At 40.2% G+C, this 17,938-nt stretch overlaps 1 protein-coding gene across 5 annotated transcripts in view; it reads right to left on the bottom strand.

Moving 5' to 3' along the window:
- The window catches only part of N4BP2 (NEDD4 binding protein 2), a 57,589-nt gene extending 39,811 nt beyond the window's left edge, over positions 1-17,778 (bottom strand). Inside the window, exons 1-5 of one of the 5 annotated variants that reach the window (XM_014957774.1) lie at positions 17,712-17,744; positions 11,699-11,790; positions 10,910-11,067; positions 10,391-10,566; positions 9,136-9,187 (exon numbers count right to left, since the gene is read on the bottom strand). The gene's annotated coding sequence lies outside the window, so the exon portion shown is untranslated. Of the gene's footprint in view, positions 1-9,135; positions 9,188-10,390; positions 10,567-10,909; positions 17,276-17,711 lie in introns of those variants that run through there. The other 4 variants (XM_014957773.1, XM_014957775.1, XM_014957777.1 and 1 more) reach the window with 4 other exon arrangements.
- Between the last annotated feature and the right edge of the window lie 160 nt (positions 17,779-17,938).

Below are 17,938 nucleotides of genomic sequence, written 5' to 3' on the forward strand. Positions count from 1 at the left end.
AGCCCGGGAGGAGGCTCCGCTCGGCGCCGCGCCGCCCTCCTCCCCCGGGCCCGCCCCGAGCGGCCGCCGCGGAGGCCGGGCTGGAGGCCGGGGCGCCTGGGGCCGGCCGCTCTGGCGTCCTGCGGGGGCGTCTTCCCCCGCCCCACGAAGGGGCAGCTCCGAAAGGAAAAGGAGAAGAGAACCGGGAGTTGGGGGAAAGGTGGCAGCTCCCCGCCCCGGGAAGGGCCTCGCCGCCTTTCCCAGGGGTTACTTGATACAACCGGCTGCCCAAACGGCTTCCCGTGTGGGCCTGTGGAGAGGACGGGCGGTGTGAAAGGGTGGGCCTGCTCCCTGGAGGCCATATTGATGGGCACAGGGCCTAGGGGAGCTCAGCAGACAAGGGGAGGTGCGGGAGGCCGAGAGGAGTCTGGTTAAATCTCTCAGCTGCGTAGGGACAGGCTGCACGTTTGCAACGAAAAGGATGAACGTCTAACCTCTGGTGCGGCTGCGGCGTTTCACCGACAGTTTCTGATGAGATTTCAGAAGAGAAAACCCCCGCGGTCCAGAATGATGCGGTGGGTTTGCGGGCTGAGGCGGGAAGAGGAATGGTGTGTCGGCGGCAGACAAGAAGCCAAGAGTTTTTAAGGAATCTGAGGAGAGTCTGGTGGGATCTGGCATCAGCGAGTGCCATGGAGCGTGTGAGCTGCGACAGCAGAACAGAGGAGCAGCCGATCAGGAGAGGGCTTCCTTATCTGCAACAAGCAAGGGGCGTTGGATGGACATGGACCATGGCAGATTACGGAAAGATGGGAGACTTGTTTCTGGCAGATTGAGATTATGATAAGCAGCTCTTAAATTAGAAGTGCTGTGAAGCCACCGTGAAGGGGACTGGGCACCTGAACAAGAGGTTTGAATTTATCAACACAAGGGCCAAAGCTCTTAAAAAAATAAAATAATAAAAAAAACCCTCAAAGAAAAACCCCAACAACAAAACACAACACTCAAAATGAGGTGGTCCTATGGGGATACTTTTCTGTAGTTCTATAGAAGTCTGCTGACCTGAGAAATTAGAAGTCTGCTGACCTGAGAAATTTGACGGTCAGCAAATGGGCATTAAAATATAATACTGAAATTACTGAAAGCGTACCCATTACTGATTTCTAAGACTAGGATTTCATTACCTAGCCATAGGCATCATAGTCAGCTCTGTCTCTCTGCCTGCCCGAGCAAGATAATAGGCTGGGCCTCCACTTCCTGCTTGTTCATCTGATTCCCAGGAGATGGGTGCCTCCTCACACCCCATTGTCGGGAGGTACCTCCCCGCCATCTGTATTCAACCTCCTCCCATCAGGGCACAATGCCTCGGGAGGACAAGCTGGAGGTGTCCCACTGGGATCTTCCTAGGGAAGAGAAGCAGTGGCACTACAGTGAAAAAGCATTTCCCCCTCCAAGGGAAGAAAGGTTATCTCCCAGCCCGAGGGTCCCTCACATTGTGATTCAGCCCATTCAAGGACGAGGTGACATCTCCAAGCCTCATTTGTCCTTCATTTTCCTTCGAAGAGGGAAAGGAGAAATAGCTTTTAGCAGACTACTAACACACCAATCTTACACGTTTCGCAAGAAAGACCAAGAAGTCACTGCCAGCTTTGTGTCTTGGACACTCCTACTCCCACTGCTGCTTCCTGCTGGGCCCTGGAGACTCCTTCCCTCTTCCACCAGCACTGACCTGTTGCATTAGAAATGTAACTTTCATTTTAATGCCAATAAAGAATATGCAAGTGCAAAAATAATAGCTAGTTTTTTAGGTGAACTAATTATACACAGGTAGCTCACTATAGTTGTGAGAACTGCAGAAGAGTGCTTAGAGTAATTTCTCTAGAGCTTGTGGAGATCACAGTCCCTATTTGATAGCACAGCAACTGAAAAGTAAATAGTTCTTATATGTAGGATTGTATATATTTCACAATAAAAATGCTAGAAATTCTGAAATTAGTATCCAAAATATTTAATGGTTTAGGCATTGCTAATTTGCCTGTAACTTTGCTATTTCGGTGCTTATCTTGTAGTAATATAGTGTGAAATATTTAAATAAACAAGGACAAACGTTTACATTTCTAGTACAATAGGTAAAGCATATACATACTCATCCACAGGACATGGTGTTAAGTTTCAAAAAAAAGCTGTCTCTTGCCGTGACTCACAAAAGGAAAATAAATAATTATTCAATACACTGACATTGCACATGTCCAAAATCTGAAGGAAAAGCCTCGGTCGGAATTTGTGTTTGTGTGTGTGTGTGTGGTGTCAAGTGGTGGTTTCACGCCTGTACTGGGAACAGTTTCCTTACTTCATGCGTTCAGTGTCTGGACAAGTATCAAACAAAATCGCTTTTCTTTAAGGGTGTGATGCTGCTAATGTGTTAATCATACGCTTGGAAAAATAGGTCACGTAAATTCCAGCCTAATGACTGTGTCTTTATATTTTTTTAAGGTTGCCAAAAAAGAGGAAGAGAGAGGTTTTCAGTACGCTGGAGTCTGATAGCCTCCATTAAGCTGCGTTGCTAGTGGGGTGTTGCTGCTGGCACTTGATACATGAAACTATGTTGTTCTTTGCCAGTTGTACATATTACAGTATTTGACACCATGAAAATGCCAGACTAATTTGGGTACTGGCAGATTTCTCGCTACCACAGTTAACACTTTGAAGAGGAGGGATTTTGGTATCTAGATAATTATAATCACTGTAATAGAGGGGTTTTTAAGTATGTGTGTCCTCTTTTTTTTGAGTTTTCATGGAACTTTTTCAAATGTAACATAGTAATCCCCAATTATCTGCTATTGTTTTGGGGGTCCTTTTCATTCCTTTGTTTCTCCCATGTCTACAGTTGGCTTGTTTTTACTTGGAGTGGCTTGAACATACAGCATGTAATCTGTGCTGTTTGGCTCAAGTGTTTGGTCTTCGCTGAATGCTTTAACAACAGATTTTCCATTTCAGTTTCTACAATGCTGCCTTCTCCAAGTAAAAATACTTCACTATGTTCTTGCTTATGTTCTAACTCACATTAAAATAATATTATTACCAGAGTTGGGCCATAAAAACAAGGAAATGACAGTCCCTTTTAATGTTTCTGATTATATACAGCCTAAGTCTACTCCTTTCTTCTATGCTCAAATTATCTTTGAGGGTCTATACTTAAAAAAAGATTAGATTAGATTTTAATTTGCAAGAACAATTTGTAGCTAAACTTTTGGTTTAAAGAACATTCTGATGTGGCAAGAAAGACATGTTTAACTTTGTCAGTTTTGAAGGACTTATTTTTACTTAGAGCAACATGTTGAATAATAAACACTGTAGGAAAATGCCTGAGAAATTAGGATGCATTAAAAATTCATGCCTGCCTGCAGTAAATCTGAAATAATTTATCCAGGAACAGAAGGTATATTTTTTGTCACTATTTAGAATTTTACTTTGGACCATTGATATATACAATCAAAGCCGCGAATTATTGTGGGGTTTTCAATCCTTCAGAAAGGAGAGATGAAAAAAGCCCTCATCTAGTTCCTGCAGAAAACATTTTCATAAAAGCTGATTCAGTCCCTCCATGCTATAACCCTTCCTCTTCCTAAAGGAGTCTTCTACTTTCTGTTGCCAGCTTTAGGTTTCATTTACCATTGGGGGAAATAAAAAGTGTTAGCTTTCCTCCCTTTTTTTTTTTTTTCCTAATGGATTTACCTTAATGCTGATTTAAGATGTTTAACTTGGCTTCTTGGAATGTCTGTGTCTCCAGTTAATATTACTTTGTCCAAGATCTTGGAGTTTGTGTTCCTACATACGATAACTCTTCCCTCAGCCAGAATTTGATTTCCGAAGCAGAAATTTAATTCCTTAAGTAAAAAAAAAAAAAAAAAAAAAAAGAGGGGGAGGGTTGAGAAGGATAGAAGCTTTGTAAAAATAAATGTTTGCAAAATAGGTCACAAAACTGTCTCTTCTCTTCCACCCCTCTCCAGATTTACGTCAAATGCATACTGAATTGTGGTGGTTTATCTCCATAGAGGAGCTCTACATCTGCCTTCTATACTTGAAGTATATTGATTTGTTCCATGTAGCTATGGATTCCATAGTTAACTGTGGAAATTGTCAGGCTGGTATCCCTGCAGTAATGTTAGTTAATTCACATATACATTTCTTTCATTCCAAATAGTATATTTTAACTATATAATATAGTTATATTTATATAACTATATATTTTGATATATATATATATATAACTATATATTTATTATATTAAAATAATGGGTTACTTCCTTTTCTATTTCAGCATTATTTTAAATGAGGAAAAATAGTATTTAGAAACAGCAAAAATCTAAATCATGGGGCAATTTTTGCCCCACTGAAGATGATAGCAAAAATTCTGCTGGTTTCAATAAGATCACATTTTTAGGTGAGCAGGTCACACTAATTTCAGCATTATCACTAATGAATTGACAAGTTACTTAACAAATCAGTATTTTGATTCACCTACCCATCAGTAAACTATCAAATGAGTTTATAAGATTACTGCTGAAAGTTAATAGTTGTAAATTTTCAAATTATTGTTTAAAGGAATTCTATAGGAGCATATTTGTACTTTATTGATATACTCCAGATATATTGCAGAAGAGAAATAAAATTTATTATACCTGATATACTAAAGATCACCAGAATCTACAAACTACAAAGATGCTTGGGTTTTTGGAAAGGAGATGCGGAAAGAGGATAACAACAAATGCTGTAATCCAAGAAGTAAAGAATTATACTTAATTGTATCTTCTCTGCAGGCACAGAATGAGATCATGCTTATATAGCTGATAAAAGCCTCCCTGCTCCAAGGACCTTCTGAATTTGAAATAAGCTCACACTTCAGTTCTGATTTGTACTGAATCTGATTCCTGTATTGGATGTTCTCTGCTATGCTGTTTTTATCAATCAGATAAGTCAAATTTGATGGATATCAAAAATTCATCCTGATCTGTTTAAACTGCAGAAAGGAAAAACAAGCAATGCTTAATATGCCTCCTTGGCACATGATAAAAAGTAATAAGCTGACTTTCATTGTAACTGCCATGTTCTTATCTGTTGAATATCACTGCCTTTATTTTTAAAAACGGCATTAATCCTACCCCATAGCGAATTTAATATCAGAGATCTGAGAGGTCAGTGTATTTAAGACATGGTCTAAGAACAAGGCAAGCGGTAAAACTGCATATCTGTATTATTTTAAAAATCAGACTTCATTTATATCACTGCAGTAATTAGACCAAGCTTAAAAAAAAAAATAATAATAACGTTTGACACTTTTGTAACCTATGAGTAGGTTAACAGACATCAGCATGCTGTCCAGCTGAAACTGTAGGAACTCTGTAAGCAGGGTGCTGTTATCTCAAATGGAATTTGACCAGGATGTGAAAGTTTACTTACTGTTTTTTATAAAACAATTGTTGTATGCTGACCAAGAAAGAGAACGTTTCCAAGGAACAGTATCATTAATGGCCTCCATTCATTGCTAATGCCAGAGCTGTAAGAGCAAAACTGCCCCAGGACAGAAAATGTCCAGGTTTCCAATCTGCGAGGTAACTGCCCTCAGGCAGCAGTTAAGAGGACATCCACAGCTGAGGAAAAAGGGCACTGATACTGAACTGGGATACAATTTTCTAGGTTAAGACAGAACTAACATAATTCAAGAATTTGCAGTGAGTCTTAAGGATTTTATTTTCTTGGGCAGCTGAGCTTCTCCCTGGGATGTCTTACCCGGAGTCAAGTCCCTAACATAAGTGATAGCTACTGACTCCGAATCATCCCATACTGGATTTTGTCTTCCCTAGGGAAAAAATGGGGCAGAGGCAGAAAGGGAAAGGAGTTTGTTTCTTTCATTTGGAACAATATTATATTGCATGTATTAGAGGGTTAAAATAATCTTATGTTCCTACCTGTTTACTTTCACCACAATAGCATGTAAAACCTACCAACTACTTAGCACATATTAAGATTTTATCATACTGAAGTATTCTGTACTGACTGAAGTAACTGCTTTCCTTCAAGTAATGTATTTCCTCAAATATATTAATGCCCAAGTTTACTTAATGTGACCAAGTCATGCGGAGATGAGGAATTAAATATCTGAAAATAAATAATTTATTGAAAAAGTAAATTTAACATTATAAAGAAAAGTAAAAAAAAGCTATCAGTTACTGTTTTCTTTCTACTACGGAATATTATTTCAACTAAAACTTTGGCTTTAGTTTATATATTTTCATATTTTATGGCTTTCGTGATGTTGAAAGTTACCAGTCCATTTCACCTTACTAAAATACTGGGAAAAAAGTCATTAAAACTTTTCAGTGATTCTAAATAAAACAAGGTATTTTCATTCTACTGGAAGTTTTGGGATGTCTATTGTTTGCTCCAATTCAGAAATTTTTAAATGTTAGAACATCGGACCTCGCTGCAGAATTGCATTTCTAAGTAGATTTAATGTTATGTACAAGCCTGAATTTTAGGCAAGTTTCAATCATCTATTAATGTCACTTGAATGCACAAATGCTTTCACCGGTCAAGACAGACTCTACTCCATTGTCTGTACAATTCATTTACCACAAGTTAATTGCTTGCCAATCATAAGTGATTTATGAACCCATTTACCTCACAGTGACTGACCTTCAGTTAATAGAAGATTAAAGAAAATATGAAAATCTATTTTATTTCTTTTCCCAAGAGTTTCATAGAGGCCTTATATCCAAGTACAGATCCTATCCGGACCTGTGTATTTTACAAAATTTTCTGATATCACAACTCAATGGCTTCAAAGTTCTATGGTATCTAAGTATCTTGCAGGTACCCTGCTTAGTGTCAATATTCCTCACTCAACGTTTGTTACACAATAAGTGGCTGCTACAGCAACCCTTGTGCTTGACCTCTGTTGCAAACGTCTGCAAATTACTCCAGCTGCTTATAAAAACAAATTAGGGAAGTTGTTATGGTCTAAACCCACTAACACTCATTTATGAATTAAATTTCACTGTCTAGTTTCTAAACTTGAATAACTTGTAGGCTGCATGTCTTATGCTGAAACAAGAAGCCAAAGAGATGGGGGAAGGGAGCAGGGAGTGATGTGCATTTAAAAACAGCTGTATAGACTACTTTTTTTTTTAAAAAAGGAAATCCTTAGTTCATTATGTGATTCTTCGTAACTGTCACATGATAGAACCTAATTATTTAGATAGGAAATCGGCTCCATGGCTATTTGGTCCCTGCTGAAAGGGGAATAGGGCCTTCCTTTGCTTTCCTGTAAATTCTGACCCTTTTTTTTCTTTTTTGTTCACTGTAAAATCCACCTATCACTTCTACTTTTTAACATTTCACACCCTCTGTCACTGTAAATGGGGCCACATTCTTTCCCAGTGAATAACACTAGCAACAAAAGAAGCTCATATTTAGAAAGCTGCAGGCAGCTAAGGGCCATTTTAGGGTTTCAGAGACCTAAAATGACAGCCACTCCTTACAGAGGGCAGTCTGCAGTTTCAGATTTATTTATTTGAGGACTAGGTAAACATCAGTTATCTCAGACCTGCCAAATTCATGCCAATTCCAAGTACAGAGAACAAGGGAGTCAGATCTGAAGACAAGCTCCACTCCACCCTGCCCTAGCTCATGATACTCAGATTGGTATCTGTAACCAGATTTAGCTCACACACACAATTCAGGATGGAGGAGAGGTGGTGTCATTTGGATCTGGGCCCATCTGTAAAAGACAACTTGTTACAAATAAAAACAAAACCAAAAACAAAACCCAAAACAGTTGATACAACCAGCATGAAAACATGTTTAAGCTTTCTTCAAATAGATGATCAAACACTCAACTCTTTCAATTACTTTATTCCTCTGTTTACATTCCCCAAAACCTGGAAGAAAGAACACATTAACTCAAAAGAACATTGAAACGTGAGAACTCCGTATTTTCTATGGAGCTCTTCAATTTCTGAGCTATGATCTCTTCTTCTGTGCTGTGGTGATTGTTAGGACAGAACAATGCGTATCGCAAAACCAAGTAAGAATTTTATCTTTACATCAGGGTTTGTTACGAACATGTCTATTTTCCACATACAAAAAATAAACTGCATATTCTACACAGTACTGAAGAGTAGAAAGTGAAAAGGTTAAATACTCAGCAGAAGAACAAATTGCCAATTTTCCCCTCATCCATACACATGTTGGTAATTATTTTCCTCAGCAGCATTATGCAATTTGTGACTCTGATGACTCTTAAAGGCAAATGTTTTGGGACTCTCCTAATTGTTGCTGGTTACACATCTACTTTTCAAATTCAGCAGAGATCAAAGGCACATACAAGTAAATCCCTATCTGGATTATGTTTAAACCTGTTATTAGGATTAAAATATAAACCAAAAAGCACTTCCATAATTTAAGCTTGTTTCGTTTACCTGTCAACATTCTAAACTGTCAGGTTCACTCACCCCTTTGTGGAGGGCAGGTTGTGTCACTCCCGAGTGCGACTGCAGCCACTGACACATTTATGTTCTTCCCCATTTACTAATCAAAGCAGCATCAAAACAGCAGGCTGGACATACACACACAGAAACAAAAGCTCCCAATATATTTTGATGTAGCTCTCCAGTTGACCTGAAACTCCTCTTCCTATGTAAACAGGCTGAAAAGAAATCCACAACCTCACTTTTGAGTTTTAATAGTATGCCCTGTTTTTTAAAAATCTTCTTGCAAGTTTGTTCAGCTAGTTTCAGAAGTTTATTTTTGTAGCTTCTGAATAGGCAAAGCCAAAATCGAATTCAAAAGGAGCCTTTATATTAAGTAAATATGAACTGTAGGTGTAACTAGTTTTAAGATATATAACAGAACATTTAATCATATTGTTCTCAGAATTTGGCTTCTCCAGTTTGTCTTGAATTTGGCAAGATTGTACTTACTGATGACAAATAATGATATTTAAAATGTACTTGTGATTCACTCAGGGATATTTATTTCACCTTCTATCTCTGCGTTTTTTGTTTGCTCACGTGAAACTCCCTAATATTCAGCCAGCTGCAGATTCTCTACCACATGTGCTCATCTTTGCTCCTTCCCATTTCTCCTGTTCATTCATACCTTTTTCTTGTGTTCCCATTTCTCGTATCCGGCAGTGGGCCAAGGGACAAGCCTTTTAGAAAGGAACACAAACACCAAAATAAGGGTTTGGTACAACAGAGTAAATATAACTGCAAATTTGCTTAAATTCAGGAAACTATAAAACCCCCTTCTCCCCCCCTTTTTTTATTTATTCACAGATGCTGTCAGCATTTGTGTACTTCCTTTACTGTTATTTCTTACTTGCTATAATAAGCTGCTTCCTTAGGGGGTTTAAGGACCTATTGCTAGATAAAGTTTTTCTCCCCTGAAAATAACATTGTTTTGTTCTCTCATTATATTCAGAATCCGATAGACTTGTCAACATATTTTTTTTTCATTTAATTTCTTTTTACTATGACACTGTGTGAGAGAACGTATTGTTACAGTTTTTGAAGGAAGGATACCAGCCTAAGAATGCACACACAGCTAGTTTGAAGCTATGTGATACTGAAAATGGATGAAAAAAATGGTTCCCTCAAGTTTTCTTCCCTACATGCTAGATTAGAGGTGGCGGCTGAGCAGATCTTGAAGGAAGTTTAAAAAATATTGATTAAATATAGATGAATGGCATTCTGTAAGCAAAAAATTAGTACATCTAAAGTAGTGACTTTTAAGTTCCAATGTTGGCTAGAAGTCTCTGTCTGCCTTTTAATGGTCTCAGATAAAGGAAGTTTACAATTTTAGCATGCCGTTCCCTGAAAACATAAATGATTAGGTATAATTATGTAGTGTCTGGAAGATAAAAAGAACAGTACAGATATACTTAAGAAAGCAAGTGTTTATGTGCTTGATACAGTGTAGTTATAGTATATTACACAGACTACACATGAGCTGCCTTGCCAAATTCTGATAGGATATAAATAGTGGTATTAGATGTTGGTGAAATTGTAAGTGGATACATATCAGTCTACTTTACAAGCAGTAATCCCTCTGCTGGCATTTAATATCACCACCTTCAGCAATCACTCTACCATGGTGGACTTTTTTATATTCGATCAAGGAGAATTTTCTGTTCAAAATCTGACTATTGTGAACACAGCTTTTGTGTTACTAGGTGTTCATGTTTGTCAAGACTACGCTTTTCTCATCTCTATATTTGCTCTTGCCTTGTCTAGCCTACTTCTGGCTTTGTCTGCTCAATACCTCATAATACTCAGTCCTCTCTTTAGACACCAATTCCTTGTCCGCTTTGTTAAATACTCATTGAAGTACTGGCTCAAATAACCTTAGTTACCTTCTCTGCAGCCACATATCCTGAATTTAGGAAAATCCTCTTCCACTGATACTCAGTATTCCCTGCTGCTTGCTCACTGTGCTGTCAGCGTGCTCCTCTCTCATGCTGGCTGATGCGTGGACACAAACATCCAATATGTTTACTGAAGTAGAATTGTAAGGATAAAGTGTCCAGAGCTGCACAATCCAAAGAAGTAATTTTATTTTTTAAATTCAAATACAAATTGTTCTCTACAAGGGTTTGAAATTCCAACTTTCATATTCAAGTTCCCAAATGGCACGGTGGTGTCATGTTTTAATGATTATCCCCTCAAGCCATTCACAAAACACATCGACTGAATCATCATTAGTTGCTTTCCCAGCAGCATAAAGCTATAGGATCAATATATTTCCTGACTTTGTTCAAAGGCAAATTGTAATGATTCTATTGCTCACAGAGTCATACCCAAACCCTTTGACGCCTCCCCAAGTTTGACAAATGCAACCCCTTTTTAAGCCTTTGTAATAGTACACCACATACCTATCCATCACCATGAAATGACCCCATCATTACCGTACAGCTCTGAGACTGCACGTCCATTCATCAAACATCTTTCTTTGACCATAAATTCCAAGTTCATATTCATTTGTAAAGTTTCACATCATTCTTTTCTTTACTGCCAGCAGCAGACAATATACCTGTGAAAGAATCAGGAACAGCAGCATCACAAATAAAATCAATACTTTTTACTAAAGAGTCTCTCAATCAGAATTTGTTAGTACCACGCGTTCTCATTTTTTACTAGATCATAGGATGGTTCTCATTTTGCGGGGTAGAGGGAGAGACTCTGCTCATACTGTCTTCCCTCCAGTCAGTAGCTGCCATGGGCTAAATATATTACCAAACTTTCTCAATTTCCTCAGTGGTATTTCCTCTAAGCAGTCCCATACACTCAGAAATTCCCCAAATCTGCCTTATTATTTGAAAAAAGCACCAAGCAAACTTAAAGAGCCATATGTTACTATTACAACTGCGGGTAACTGCAGATTTCCTTGTAGGCTGGCTGGGAAAAAAAAATCAAACTGGGAAAGAGTTTACTCAACGGAAAAGTTGAATTTGAAATGGAGTCCTTTATAGGTGACCTTAGGCTAATGACATAATGCTCTTCGTCACAACCACTTCTGCTGTGCAGCAAGTATCACAGAGCCAATGAAAAATACAGGCTATTCTTGAGTGTGCTATAATTAAAGTAACTTCACTTAATATAGAATATATGCTAACTTCAAGCTTAAGGGTCTAGCTACAGAGACTGTTGGTAAATTCATTTACCTGGGATCAGATTTATCCAATCAGAACCCGTTCAATAGAAACTGGAAAAATTTGAAGATGGTTCATCCATCTATGGCTTCCCTTACAAAAGCCTGAAAAAAACCCAACATCTCACCTCAAAAAATAGAAAGATTTGACTAGTGAAATGCTTAATTTTTTGCTGGTAGCAACTTTTGAATGTGACTTCTGAGAAGTTATTGATAGTGACAGAAAGAAAATTGAAGCTTTTGAGATGTGGTGCAAGCAAAGACGCTTACATATCTCCTGGACAGAAAAGATGATAAATGCTCATATTAAATATATTATTGGAGAAAAGTAGACTTGGTTGTCAGAAATGAATAGGTGTAAATGTATGTGCTTTGGACACATCAGGAGTAGAGATGGAAATAACCTTGAGAATGTAATTACGGAGTGAATGGTGACAAGTCATCATAATAGAGAGCAGCTAGAAAGGAGGTGGATGGATGACACGCAGTAGGCTGCTCTGACTTCAGTTTCTGAATGCTCACAACTAGCAACGGATCAAGGAGGCTTCTAAAAATTCTCCTATGAAATCACCAATAGGCAGGTGCCAATAAATTCATTTTACTTCACTTGCAAGCAAAGGAAACACAAGCAATTGTTCTGTCAATACAGCATTTCGTAAATGACAAGTGATTCTCAAGTATACACTTTTTCACAATGGCTTAAATACGCTGACAATGACAATCCTCATCATTCCTCAACGTGCCTTGATACCACAAATGTCCGGTGGCAAGTATAACTGCCTGATCTCCAATTATGACTCAGAATAAAGACATTTTCAGACAGCATAGAAGAAAGCCCTCCTTTCCCAGGAGAAAACCAGAGGAAAATAGCATTTAGACAGATTATAGCTAGGGAACAGTTTCAAAGGAATGTATCATCCATACAGTATTTGGTCCTTCCCTTTATTCACAAGTGGCTCCAGGAAAAGTCAGCAAGTCGTGGGACTCCCCTCTTTGTCTCCAGCTGGTTGTCTTCATGAGATAATACATGCACACAAGTCCTCCTCCACCTTTTCATGGATTTTGCTTTGTCAGTGTAGATGATGGGAGACACACAGAAGTCCCTGCTTTTCAGGACAAAAATATGCTTCCTGGTTTATTCTTAGATGAAAGTAATTTCACTGCCAAACACCCCCTGGAATGGGACACCTTTTGGAGATCTTTCATTATGGCTACGCATGTTGTAAAGAAACCCACTTTAGACTCAGGTGAGCGTAACCACTCTTCTCAATTCACAGCAGATGTAGAAAACGTCAATTCTTTTATAAAAATAGGTAGTTCAAACAATTAGGTGCTGTCATCAAAGACATGTTACGCTGCAAAGTTTAATTAGAAATCTCCCGGATATCACTGAGGCTGCAGTGCAGCAAAGTCAGAGGCTATACTTTTAACTGGAAGAGCTGTGCGTGACTGAACATGTGAGAGAAACAGACGGACAAAGAGGAAAGATGACCAGAAAAAAGGACTAATATCAAAGTCAAAAAGCGAAGAGAGAAAGCTTCTGTGCAAAAGTGAGGACAAAAACCTATTATCCAGGGTTTGATTCTTACTGAGTTCAGAAGAACTGTTGTATTGCAGGAAAAAAAAAAAATGTATAATCGAAAAAATAAATAGGCTTTCATAAGGGGAGAGGGGGAAGCATTCATGATTAGGAAGCAACCTGCCAGAAAGCAACCTGCTACATACCAAAAACTGGCTAAATGCTGGAGTTGAAAACAAGTAATTAAGCTTTTTTTCCCCCTCTCTTGCCCTATTTGACTGCAACTAAAAAAAATTAGTAGTAAAGGACCACACTCCACCACCTGGTTTTGCAAAGCAGGAGCTTTCAAGAGCATAGCTATTATTAGGAAGACAAGTGCTTTAGTGCTTTCCTAACCCACCAGATAGGATTTCTTACTTGTCTGCCCAGTTGACTGACAGGTATGACTTATTCTGCAGTCCACAACACACTTTTGTGTCTTGATACGACTAATTCTTGATCATTATTACTATCCACACTTACTGTGCTAAGGATGTACCTGAGGACAACCATTAATCTGTTCCTAGAAACACCTGCGCATAGCTTAATTTAATCAACATGAATTAAGGGATTTTCTGTGCTTAAAGTAATCACTCCATACTCTCTTTTGTTTCACCTGAAAGCCGTTTCGTTCTGAAAATCTTGTGCTGCATTATTTCCCCTACCAGTAAAACACAATGTTCTTCTTTTCTTGGTACTTTCCTCTAACCTCTCCTAGCATGACAGAGAGAAAGCAGCACCCCACAAGACTGTCCCATAAGAGTGCTCAGCACCCTTTACTTCAGCCTGCTTATAAATTACACTTGTAGTGGTAGCCTAAAATATATTAATAAACAAACAAACACACACCAAATGGATTGGAGTAAATACATTCCAATAAAAACAATGAGAGCAAAAGTAAATAAATTCCTACACAAATTTGTCCAGGTAGGGACTCAATAAAATCTGGGTAAATACTAAAAGGTCTGGGTCTTATTATTAGACAGAGTCATCCATTAAAATCCAAGGGATCATGTGAACCTGGCTACAGCTGTACAAGAAGCAGAGTCCAAGTCGGATCTCAGCTGCCTGCTGAAATTAGAAGGGTGAAGGTCAAACAAGCAAAGGCAACAAACCAGACACCAGCAGCTGTAATCATATCTGCGAGCAGATTTCAGGACTATTCAGATTAAGAGTACCACAGGTCAGATTATCCGAAGCTTTTATGTTTGCACATTCTGAAAATGCCATGCATATATTCAAGCTAATTGGCAGTTAAGTGTTCATTCATACCTCCCTTAATTGGGTGTGATATCAGAACCACACGCTTTGTTTTAGCCCTTTAGAATTTCAAATGGTGCAGAAGTACCAATCCTGCTGCTTCCATTGCCTAATCATCCCATGATTACAGAATTTGCACCTACTCTCCCAACCACTGTGCTGATCATGATTTGTCTAAGACTCGTTCAAAACACAATTTATCTGACTAACAGCGTCTAAATTAATGGCGATCCTAAGAGTGCTCTTATGGTTCTACACCAATATGCTGGCAAAATACTCCAGCTGCGGACCTAGGGTATGTCAGCAAGGTTGTGTTGATACCAGAACCTACAGTCAGACAGCAAACTACACCAGGAATGGAACAGTCTACCCATAGAAACTGTCCCTACATTTAACGCCTAAAGACTCCAACAACATTGATGCTGAGGGGTGGTCAAAGTTTTCATACAGGTGACTAATCACTGCCTGTGAAAGCAGAAATCCAGTGTGAACCTCCTCCAGCTTTCCACTGATGTACTTCAGAACTTTTTCGGTGATATACTACAGATAAGAAATCCTGAGAATTAAAAAAAATCTTCAAGCTTTACTCCACAATAATAGCTAACTTCACCATTTATCTGAAGTCTGCAAGAAGATAGAGATCTTGGTCCACAACCAAGGGTACTCCAGTGTCAGGCTTCACAAACAACTTGCTCTAACTGAAATAAAATTCAAATAAATATTCAAATAAAATTGAATGAACAAGCTTTGCCTGGCACTTTCAAGTGAAATCTTTGAACTGCCACATCTAAACTACATGTTAGTTACAGTGCACATACACCTCAAAACACAAGAGTTTATCTTCAGTTGAAAATGAGTGACTAGAAGTGCATGCTAAGGCTCTGCACTGTTTGTCCTTAATTTAGACTAAAAACAAGTTGTGGAAGCGCAGCCCTCAGTCTTTTCATTCTTATTCCTACTTCACGGCCTGTTGTATAAAAAATTCTAGGTAAAGATGGTGTCATTTTGTGAAAAACTTGTAATCACAAGACCACAAAAAAAGTTATGACATTGCAAGTCACATTAATGATACACAAAGTATGGCTTTCCAATAAAAAATAAAACAATACTTGAAAATAAACATTAAAATCCAGGAAGTTCAGAGACTTAAGTGAAATTTCTACAATATGGTAGCCATACTACTTCAATTCTGCCCAAAGAGAAGCCTGCCTAACAACTTCCTAGCTTTATGCTTGGGTCCTAAAAAAACTCAGCAGAGAGGATTTAAAAAAAAAAAATTCAAATGTATTTCTTGCGTAACTTTTACTAACTTACATTCTCTTATTTTTTCTGTTAAAATTGAAGACAGCTCATATAGGTTTTTGATACATACTTTCTTTTTTTTTTTAGTTACAGGATAATCTTCTAGGATTTGTTTCTGAGTTATTATGTTAATGCAAGTGCATTAAAAATAAGGAATCTATACCAAATTAATTACTTATATTAGCCATTTGATTTGGGAAGAAAAGTACCTGTTGTAACAAATATAAGGATAAACCCTTCCTGAATTTGTTAAAAGTATAATAGTTCTGATAGTACATATTATTTTATTGACAGGAAATAAGAGTTGATAGCTAGTCTGAATGCTTCAGCTCTAAGGCAAATCTAAACGGCCACTGAAGTTTGGATTAAGGAAAAAGATTAAATGCTTGGTGTTGGCTTTATTTGTTTATTAGATCAGTACAACCTTGTTAAAACTGAATAACGTATCCCACTCTTATAGTCCCCTGTCCATCATGAATGCCCCAATCCATTGATCCTTAAACCTGGAGAGAATAATTTTATCTAAGCCTGGACTCGGAGCCAGATTTAAACGCCTTGTCTGGCGGCACCCTTCTAGATTCCAAATCAGTGTCCAAGGTGTTCCTTGCAACTCTCAATCATTTTCACTACAATCCTTCTGAGCTGGTTTCATAGAGGCTCTGGACATTCAAGACTTCAACTCCCCAAGGACAACACAGCAGGGAGACAAGGGACACAGGCATAGGAGAGCGATCTCCTACCCACATGCCATTACACCAGAAGTACCTGAGAGCTCCTCAGTCTTTGTAAATCTGCAATTTGGCATACTTCACCATAAACTCACTTACCTACCCCTTTCTCATCCACTCACACTCCTACATCCTTCCTGCTGTGCCCAGCAAGGCCCCAGTTGCACACTCATATGGAGAAACCTATTCCTCCACACAGACTGGTCCTGGCCTTTAATTTTCTCTAGAGAAAACACACCAGAGATTTCCAAAACTGAGAAGAATTATACTTCTAGCTAGTTCAAGTAACAGGCAATTGAAGGCCCTGAATTAGTCTTGATCAGGTAAAAGTCACCTCTCAGTCGTCACGCACCTTCTGTGAGCAGGGCGGGCATCTGGAAAATGCTTTCTAGCCACCTATACTTAAGACATGCAGAGCACATAATGCAGATTCAGAACAGACAGATATATCCCACTTTGCTGCCGACTTTCCAGACATACCCCATCTCTGGGAAATATGAAAGAATATTAAATTACAAAGACATTTTGCATGGAAGGATTTCCTGAGTCGGCTGGCGAGGGCTCCTTCAGTCTGCACATCTCGAGTTGCTCCTGAAGATTTATAACTAAATTAGCGTTTGAGAAACTCATCTGCCAACAAGGGAGGAAGAAAAATTTGGACGGTGGTTGCGTGGATGCTGCTCTTCCCGCCTCATCTCTCTGAAGACGGGCTATTTACCCCGATTTTCCACAGCACCCTCCCGGCCACCCCACGCACCGTTTCCCTCCTCCACCCCCCATTTTCTTATCCATCGCGCCGACCAGGCCTCACCACCGGCACCGGCTGCCCGAGGGACCGGCCGAGCCCGCGCAGCCATGGGCGGCCCGGCTCCCTCAGGAAGCACAAACATGTCGCTCCCTCCTTCCCCGCACACCGCCCTGCCGCCGGCAACACACCAGCCCCCTCCCCGGCAATGCCGGCAGCCGGCCCCACGCCGCCCAGGCCTCGCCCTCACAGCCGGCCGTTGCCCCGTGAGGAGAGTCCCGCGGGGTCGGGGCCCGGCCGGAGAGCGGACCCTCAGGCCGCGGCCCGGCCGCTCCGGGGGTTTTGGCGCCAAGCGGGAGGCAGCGCTGCGGCGGCCGTGCCCGGTACTGCCCGCCGCCGCCCTGAGCGGGGCTCGGCGGGCTACGAGACTTACTGGCCGGCCTCGCCCCTCGCCCCGGGGCTGGGGCTGGGGGATCCTGGCTGGGCGGCGCTGCGGGCCCGGCCCTGGGGCCTGAGGGCGGGCGGACGGGCAGGGGGGAGGAGGGCGGCGCGGCGCCGAGCGGAGCCTCCTCCCGGGCTGTTCTTCCCCGGCCGGACGGCGAGCGGCACTGTGTCCCCGCGGCGCAGCCTCCGCCGGAGCCTCCCCCTCTCCCCGGCCGC

Source organism: Calidris pugnax, unplaced genomic scaffold (genome assembly GCF_001431845.1).
Source record: "Calidris pugnax isolate Ruff unplaced genomic scaffold, ASM143184v1 scaffold349, whole genome shotgun sequence".
In the NCBI taxonomy this organism is placed as follows: domain Eukaryota; kingdom Metazoa; phylum Chordata; class Aves; order Charadriiformes; family Scolopacidae; genus Calidris; species Calidris pugnax.